The sequence below is a fragment of the Phocoena phocoena genome, chromosome 19 (genome assembly GCF_963924675.1).
Source record: "Phocoena phocoena chromosome 19, mPhoPho1.1, whole genome shotgun sequence".
NCBI classification, from domain to species: Eukaryota; Metazoa; Chordata; class Mammalia; order Artiodactyla; family Phocoenidae; genus Phocoena; species Phocoena phocoena.
Window position 1 is genome coordinate 6,518,772 of NC_089237.1, and position 9,818 is coordinate 6,528,589.

At 45.7% G+C, this 9,818-nt stretch overlaps 1 protein-coding gene across 1 annotated transcript in view; it reads left to right on the plus strand.

Moving 5' to 3' along the window:
- The window catches only part of RAB37 (RAB37, member RAS oncogene family), a 70,780-nt gene that overhangs the window by 12,111 nt on the left and 48,851 nt on the right, over positions 1–9,818 (plus strand). The window lies entirely within an intron of this gene.

Here is a 9,818-nt window from a genome sequence, read left to right on the forward strand (position 1 = left end):
CTCCGTGATTGTTTTAATGCTCTGCTGTCACCATCTTGAGAGTATTAATTTTTGTGCAAGGAACCCCATATTCTTATTTTGTGCTGAGACCCACAAAATATATAACCATTCCTACTGTCAAATAGGAAGCCCTGGAGGGTCTGAGCACAGGTCTCTGCAGTAGTTCTGAGCTATCCTTTGGGGCGTATCTCCTTTCTTTTGGCCTCACCCCACGCCCGGTTTCAGATGAGCTGGGAGGACCTAGGGAAGGGCTACCTTACGCTCTGGGCAGAGCGGCTGAGGAATGAGTTGCACTCCTCCCCAGGGCCATCACTGTGTCAGCAGTGGAGGCCACTGGCAAAGAATGGCCCAGCCGCAGAGCAATCTGCAAGGGCCGTGAGCAGGAAACCTGGCATGGAAGGCAGATCAGAGCATCCGGGGGCGGGTAAGCCAGGCCCCAGCCTCGGGCAGGCCCCTGGGGGTGAGTGGCCGCCACATAGGCCGGGGAGAAGTAAATGAGGCTTGAGCACGGTGCTGGGTGAGCAGTCAGCTTTTATTGGTGGCTGTTAGTTAATAATGGGAGCCATTATTATTAATACACGTTTAATTACAAATTTGAGAAAAGCAAAGCAAAGAAAAAAGTTACCTGTGATGCCACTACTTCAAAACACCTTCCTTAAATAAAAATGGAATTGCACTCTGAATATATCTATTCAGAATATATAGAATATATATATATAGATAGATAGATAGATAGATATCTATTCAGAATATATAGAATATATCTATGTATATGTGTGTGTATATATATGTGTGTGTGTATATACATATGTGATGTGTGTGTATATATGTATGTATGTATATATGTGTGTATATATGTATGTGTGTATATACATATGTGATGTGTGTATGTATGTATGTGTGTATATATGTATATATGTGTGTGTATATATGTATGTGTGTATATACATGTGTGATATGTGTGTGTGTGTATGTGTATGTATCTGTGTGTGTGTGTATATATATAGATAGAGAGATAGATAGATAGGACAGGCATTTTGTCATCCACATTTTTTTAATGACTACGTGATATTCCATTGTATGGATACGTGTTAATTCTGAAATTTTAAAGCTTAACAAAAGATACAGAGACTAACATAACAAAAAAGAAATGCCCACATGCCCACCATCCATATTAACTAAATGCTAACATTTTGCCTTTAAAAAAGCCTTAAAGGAGCTTTCTACTGGGTGTGTGGCAGTAGCTCCTGAGGGACCTCTCAGAGAGAGCTGGGGTCAGCTGGAAAGACATCAGCGGGGCCTACGCTATTACACACTGGGAACCAGAAGGTTACCTTGAGATCACAAACTAGAGGGTCTGTGGCACTTTGGTTAACCTCCATCTTGCAGAGGACTGAAAAGACCCTGAGACACATCTATGATTGTCCAAGGCCACCCAGCAAATAAATAAGAAAAAGACAGAACCCTGGAACTTCCCTGGTGGTCCAGTGGTTAAGACTCCATGCTTCCACTGTGGGGAGCACAGGTTCAATCCCTGGTTGGGGAACAAAGATCTCACATGCCATGTGGTGGGGCCACAAAAAAAGAAGAAAGAAAAAGGAAAGAAGGAAGGAAGGAAGGAAGGAAGGAAGAAGAAAGGAAGGAAAGGAAGGAAGGAAGGAAGGAGGAAGGGAGGAAGGAAGGAAGGAAGAAAGAAAGAAAGAAAGAAAGAAAGAAAGGGAGAAAGAAAGAAAAAGACAGAACCCCAACCTGGGGCATCTGACCTCAGGCCCTGAGCTCCTCCCCATTATCATGCTGGCATGTCTCACCTTGGACCACCTGGGTCCACAGGAGACAAAAGCTTGCACTGGAAGCTGCCTCAAGCCCCTTCTGTTGCTGACCTCCCAAAATTCTAGTGCAGCCCTGGCAACTATCTCAGCCTAGCCCTGGACATACACTGAAGCGCAGTCGATGCCAATGGGGGACACGAAGCAGATTCAAGACTCTGCCTCCAGAGCTGCCCAGACATCATTGGAAAGTAGGCCTGGTGCAGTGAGCCCCTGTTAATGGGGCTCAGGGGCAATATTATCCCCTGGGAATTTGCCTCCATCAAAACCTCACTGCGACTGTCATACAGAGTGAAGTAAGTCAGAAAGAGAAAAACAAATATCGTATATTAATGCATATATGTGGAACCTAAAAAAACGGTACAGATGCATATATGTGGAACCTAAAAAAATGGTACAGATGAACCGGTTTGCAGGGCAGAAATAGAGACACAGACGTAGAGAACAAACATGTGGACACCAAGGGGTGAAAGTGGTAGCGGGGTGGGTCGGGGGGCGGGTGGGATGACTTGGGAGATTGGGATTGACACGTGTACACTAATATGTGTAAAATAGGTGACTAATATGAACGTGCTGTATGAAAAATAAATAAAATTAAATTTAAAAAACAAAAAAACCCACTGCTGGGACTTCCCCGGCCGGTCCAGTGGTTAAGACTCCGAGGTTCCACTGTGGGGGACACAGGTTCGATCCCTGGTCAAGAAACTAAGATCCCACATGCCACACAGCACGGCCAAAAATATATATATATTAAAAAAAATACAATACGCGATAGATAAACAACAAGGACCTACTGTATAGCACAGTGGACTCTATTCAATATCTTGTAATAACCCAGAAAGGAAAAGAGTCTGAAAAACAATATATGTGTGTGTATATATATAACTGAATCACACCTGAAATTAACACAACACTGTAAATCAACTATACTTCAATAAAAATTTTAAAAAAAATTAAAAACCAGCTGCAAGATAACAACCCCAGGAAAGAAAGCCAAGATTTACTGACACCAAGACAGCTCCAGGGAAGAATCTCCTTCGTTTTACCTCCACTTTCACATCTGTTCTCATGTCTCAGATATTTTCTGGTAAAATACTTCTCTGCTAGTTCTGCTTTCATTTGCCATCCGAAAGACATCAGCGTGTTTCAGTGGGAGGACAAGGGTCTCTGGTATTTGGTCCTTCTGCTTTTGTGGCTTATTACAAATCTTGCAAAGGCCTGTGAACTTTTGAAATGAGTACATCGTCTGAACTTTGCAGCTCCTTCCGATAACCAGAGGGCTCGTACTGGGAAGTGTGGCTAAGACCAAGGGCTGTGTCCTGGTGCTTCCTTGTCACAGAAACCCTCACCATCCTTGATAGAGGGGAGCATTCTGCATGGGGATGCCAGAAAGAAACTCAATGTGTTTGCTCCCCCAGTGACAAACCCATCACCAGATCTTTAAAGAGCACATAGGCACAGTTAAGCAATTGGCTTGTAGGTTTACTGGGGGAGAAAAGTCGTATTAATACAGGAAGAGGCGCATAGGTTTGTTAACTTAGTATGAACGCTGCATAATGTAGACCAGCTATCTGATGGCTTTGGTAATTAACATGAAGGCAAGGAGAACAGGCCAAGCGTCGAGATGGGCCCTTAGAGCTACCTTAGGCAAGCAGCACATTCTTCCTTGGAAGAAAACAAAGACAGACAACGAGTGGGTGGCTTCGGTGGATTTGATAATGTTCCATTTCTTCATTAAGGCTGTGAACATGAGGTGTTTGCTTCCCTATCCTTTATAACATATCTGCATCCTATATAAACACATAGTATACACCAAATATTTTATAACTGCAAATGAAATAATTAATAAGCTAATAAAACACAGGATTGGGGATATCTGGGTTTGTGGCACTGCAGATGGAAAGGGTGATAGGGAGGATGCGGGAGGCTTCAGAAACTCCCCAGGATGGCATTTTTATTCTGGGAACGTAGAGTAGGCATCCCTCCTTTCTGCTAAGAGTGGATTTCCTACCACACAAGCATTCAGAATGTCTCTTCTCTATTTCTGACCCTTAGAAACAGAGTCTTACCCCTTCCTTAATTCTGAACCGCTCCTCAGAGGTTCAGTGGGTGGGTCACCCTTCCTTGATGCTAGAACCGCACCCCTTCAGGACAAGACCGTGTGAGTTTGCGATCACAGTGGATTATTTGGGGGAGAGCTTATGCTGGGCGGGGGAATCTAAGTGATTAAAGGGACCTTTCTCCCAACTGATGTAGTATCACGGGGCCCTCATGAGTGAAAACCTTAGAGTTTCGATGAATAAGATTACTCGAAGGCTTTAGGGGAACACTAGACCACACTAGCTGGACCTAGAGGAGAGAATCCACGTCTAGAGAACAGTGTAGACAAGCTCAGTAGCTGCCAATCCTTAGCCCATGTGTGAGCACCAGCCCTTGACAAAGTATCGATAAATGTGTAGGAGATTATATACACACACAACAGAAATCCATATTGGCATAAAGTCGCCAACTGTCCTTCTTGGGAAACACTGCCTATTCTGACTTGGGGTGCTTAAATGTCCTTTCTTTTATGAAACTATGGTCATAACAGATGGTTTAGTAGAAACTGTCTTAACCAACCCCTTTCTTAACCAACTTATTAGATCAGCCAGCACCCTCCAATCTCTTGGTGAAACATACTATCTTTATGCTTGTGGCAATGGGCAGATTCTCTTGAAGATCCCCTCGCTTCTGCTCTCACCTGCTGAGGTATGTGTTTAACAAGAGTCAACGGCATTCAGGCCCAAACTTGTTTAAGCCGGTCAAACATGTTAATTATAATTATGCAATTTAATGAATTCATCCATAAACTAACCAATTAAGAGTGTAAACAGAAAGGATATTGACCAATGACAGGAAATGTAAACAAAGAGAACGGTTATTTCGACAAAAACTAAATTGAATGCTTTAGAGCATGCCATTTTTTTAAAAAAAACATCAAATTAGGAATGAGGGAGAGGACTGTAAAATATTCACAGTGAAAACATAAAAATGAAAAAAGCTTTTTCAATCAGGTTGCGTCGTAAGTATCTAGAATGTCTTGCTTCACGTTAGGGAAACTGGAACTAGGAACTCCAGGACGAGACAGTGTGTGTGATTTGTGCAGAAAAGGCAATGAGTCCCTCTTTCAGCAGACCCATCAGTGAAAAAGAGGCTTAGAGCTACATCCAAATACTAGCAAATGACGACACATTTAGATATTTTGAGCCAAAGAAAGCATTTAGAGAAAGAATATATCTTTTGTGTGATTCCTTGATTTTTTTTTTTTTTTTTTGCTCTACGCGGGCCTCTCACTGTTGTGGCCTCTCCCGTTGCGGAGCACAGGCTCCGGATGCGCAGGCTCAGTGGCCATGGCTCACGGGCCCAGCCGCTCTGTGGCATGTGGGATCTTCCCGGACTGGGGCACGAACCCGTGTCCCCTGCATTGGCAGGTGGACTCTCAACCACTGCGCCACCAGGAAAGCCCTGATTCCTTGATTTAACCAACTTTTCCAATGAGCTGACCAATAGCAATTTCAACTACATTGGGTAAGAATGCACCTACTTGATAAAATAAAAGGCTGACTACTGACTATATCAGTCCCTCCTGATCTAAAAAATTGTTGATACATGAAATCAACAGGTGTTAGCTGGCCCTTCCTGCTAAAGGCCATGTATTTTGAAGATCGCCAGTGCAGTATATTTTTCTCCCTCAACTGACTCTCAAAAGGGCTCTGTCCATAGAGAACGGACTTGTTTGCCAAGGGGGAGGGAGGGTGGGAGGGGGAAGGATTGGGAGTTTGGGGTTAGCAGATGCAAACTATTATATATAGAAAGGGTAAACCACAAGGTCCTACTGTCTAGCACAGGAAGCTATATTCAGTATCCTGTGATAAACTATAATGGAAAAGAATATGAAAAAAGAAGATATATATATATAATATGTATAACTGAATCACTTTGTTGTACAGCAGAAATCAACTACACTTCAATTTTTTTAAAAGGGCTCTGGGGCTTCCCTGGTGGCGCAGTGGTTGAGAGTCCGCCTGCCGATGCAGGGGACACGGGTTCGTGCCCCGGTCCGGGAAGATCCCACGTGCCGCGGAGCGGCTGGGCCCGTGAGCCATGGCCGCTGAGCCTGCGCGTCCGGAGCCTGTGCTCTGCAACGGGAGAGGCCACGACAGCGAGAGGCCCGCGTACCGCAAAAAAAAAGATAAATAAATAAGAGAGAGAGAAAGGGCTCTGTCTTCTGAAAGCCAGCAATATACACATAGTTCTCAAAAGGAGACTACCCAAGCCCTCCAATTTTTATAAAGTGGAATCTTTAAATATTAATCATTCAAAAAGCAAAGGAGGGAAACCCCGGAAGCTTTAGTCAGGTTATAAATAATCGTGCACTCAACCAGAACTGAGTGGTTAAATCTCTCAGAGTTTGTCTTAACAGAATGTGCTTTCCTGGAAAGTGGTAAATGCCACCCTCACTCATATCATCAGAACCTTATCTGAACTTTCTCTCTCTTGCAATAAAGGTGCCAGTCCACAGCCCAAAGTCTGCCTTAGCAGGGTCTCTGTGGAGCAGCCGGATACGGTTGAGACAACACCTAGATGCCAGTCTATAAACATTATGAAACAATTTCCCTTCAAACCTCTTGCACATGTTTGCCTCCCTTCCCCCACCCTGACTACTTCCCCAGCGCTCTCAGGACTGAACAAATCGGGCTGGTTTCAGGGCAGAGTCCTGTAGTCACAACCCAAACCTAAAGAACCTAAATGCCTCCCGTGAGGACCACCAGTCAGAAATCTGCTCCATCCAGCTACAGAACGGACTGGACAAATTTCACAAGTATCATGGGCTACTCAGCTACATCTCTAAGGACATGAGAAGGTCTCTTTTCAGACAGCCACCCATCCAGATGGCTGGGAGCTGGGATAAAAACATTATATCCCGCGATATATCTGGTAGACACTTTTTTAAAGCTTGAATGAGGCAATTAAAAGTGTGAATCAGAGTGAATCTGTCTTCTAGGCTGATTTACCTTTCCTCGGCTCAGCCGGGCGGCCAGGACCTTCCACATCCAGCCCATATCCACCATGCAGACAAAGTCAGGGTGGGAGGGAAGTCCAAGAGGGAGGGGATATAGGTATACATATAGCTGATTCACTTCATTGTGTAGCAGAAGCTAACACAACGTCGTGGAGCAATTATACTCCAATAAAAAAAAAAAAGAGGAAGAAGAAGCAACCAGACTCCTCCAGCCAAATCAAACAGAACTGAATACTAGTCTGTGTTCCTAGATATGTCACAAGTTTCACGACAGTAAATCTTTACTAGTATCTGTGGTAGATTCCAGAGAAGATGAGTCCCCTACAATCTGACAGAAGCTTGTACTGAGCGAGTCTATTTTGTGCGGGCTGCTTAAACACTCAACAGTAAAGGCACTTCACGCACAACGGTTAAAATGGCGCAGTGACGCCATTCAGAACGTGACTGTCTGTTATGACTTATTCATAGAGCTCAATTCACTTTTTCATTTAAAGGTCTCCCTACAGGCACTTCTCGCTCTGTAAATCTTAAAACCACCTGGGTCGAAAACACTCTTACTCTGACGCACTCAGCTCAGGTGACCAGCCCAAGAATATTTAAGCTTGCTTGGGCTCCGTAAGCTCTCCCAGGATGATAAAGCCCTTGAGATTCTAGGGAATCATCTTTCAGGGAGTGGGGGCAAGAAGAAAGCGCAGCCCATGCTGAGATGAGAGGCCATCCACTAAGGCCACCTCCGCCAGACTACTTGGGATGTCCAGAGCTGTGAGAAGTTGGGGAAACCCCAGGACACACTGATAATGGCTCAACTAAACATTCCTACCGTCCCAATACCTGCTGGGGCACTTGTCTGTGACCCCCAGGCAGAGCTGGTCCTTTCTTCCCAAGTCATGACTCCCTTCCCTGACACTTCCCTCCAGCCTGAAACAAAAGAAACCCAAGCAAAGGAAGAGACCTTTGTCCTCCAGTCAAAGGGAATCATGGCGCCTCACCGCTCTCATTTCGAGAGGGGGAAAAAAAGTCTCTCCACTGCATGCTGCTGGGAAGGGGATCCTGAAATCCCTCTGGTTGTTCAGGTGACCCAGGGGTCCCTTCCTCACGTGATGGATACGGGTGTCCCTGCTCCTGAAAGCTCACCCTGAGTTCCCAAGTCTGAACCATCACGTTACTTATTCATTCGGTCAACATACAAATATTCAAGAACCCACCCTGTACCTGACATTAAACTAGGCATGGGGGATACAGCAGTGAGTAAGATAAATTCCCCACCTCTGGGCAGCCTACAGCCTGGTGGAGAGGGGGCAATCAGTAAACCCATGTGCCAATAAACAAGTTAGCTCATAAAGTAGTAAGTACTACTTTTTTTTTTTTTTTTTTTTGCGGTACGTGGGCCTCTCACTGTTGTGGCCTCTCCCGTTGCGGAGCACAGGCTCCGGGCGCACAGGCCCAGCAGCCATGGCTCACGGGCCCAGCCGCCCCGCGGCATGTGAGATCTTCCCGGACCGGGGTACGAACCCGTGTCCCCTGCATCGGCAGGCGGACTCTCAACCACTGCGCCACCAGGGAAGCCCAAGTACTACTCTTACTTAGGGCAATGTGACAGAGAGGAATCAGAGGTGTAGCAGGGGCCACTCCTGTTAGGGGGGTCTGGGAAGACCACCCTGGGAGGGAACATTTGAGCTGAGCTGTGATAATAAAAATAAGCTTTTTTTTTTTTTTTTTTTTTTTTTTTTTTGCCACACCACGTGGCTTGTGGGATCTTAGCTTCCCGACCCGGGATTGAACACAGGTCCCTGCAGTGAAAGCACGGAGTCCTAACAACTGGACCACCAGGGAATTCCCTTTTCTCCTTTTCTCCCTCTCTCCCTCCCTCCCTCTCTCCCTGCCTTTCTCTCTCTTTGGCAAACCTAACTATTCACATATCCGTTGGAAGACCATTCCAGAAAGAAGGAATAGCCAGTGCCAATGCCCTGAGAAGGGACCACGTATTATCTTGTTAGAAGGATGGAAGAAAGTCCAGTGTGGGCAGAGCAGGGCAAGTGAGAGGGAGAGTAGCCAGAGAGAGGGTCTTAGGGGCAGGCAGGGACCCATGGACCCTGGGGGCCTCCTGGGCTGTGGAAGAAGCCACTGGAAGGTTACAAGCAGGGAGTGATCAGGTCTGTGCTTTAAAGAGATCCCTCTGGCTGCTGGGAGGAGACTGGACTCAGGAGCAGAGAACAAGAGGGACTCCAGGCCGGGGACTGGAGTAGTTTGGTAACCATGGAGATGGCAAGCTGGGATGAGATTCAGGATTCCAGAGGGAGAGCTGCCAGGACCCTAGAATAAAGGCAGCAAGTCCAGCGTCTGTATATACTCGATGGCTGTCCCTGTGTGAGTAGCTGTGTATAGACACACACACTCACACTCACACACACACACACACAACACACATTATCCTCCTTATATGCACAGTCCAGGGTGGTGGCCCAGACTCCAGATTCTGGAGCCAAAATGCCCAAGTTCAAATTCTAACTTATCCACTTGCTAGCAGTAAAATTTGGTAAGTCACTGAACCTCTCTGTACCCAGATTCCTCCTCTGTAAAATGGGGACAATAATAAAGGCGTCCTCTTAGGGTTGTGGTGAGGAATAAATTAGTTACTGTAGGTAAAGCATTTAGGGAAGAGTACCTGTTACATAGTATATTTTTTCCTAGTACTGCTGTAACAAATTACCACAAATGTAATGGCTTCATTAACACAATACAAATTTATTCTCTTACAATTCTGGAGACCAGAAGTATGAAATCAGTTTCACTGGGCTAAAGTCAAGACGTCAGCCGGGCTGCTTCCTTCCGGGGGGCTCTGGGGAGGATCCGTTCCTGCCTTTTCAGCTCCTGGAGGCTGCGGCGTTCTGTGGATCCTGGCTGCATCACTCCGACCTTTGCTCCCACCA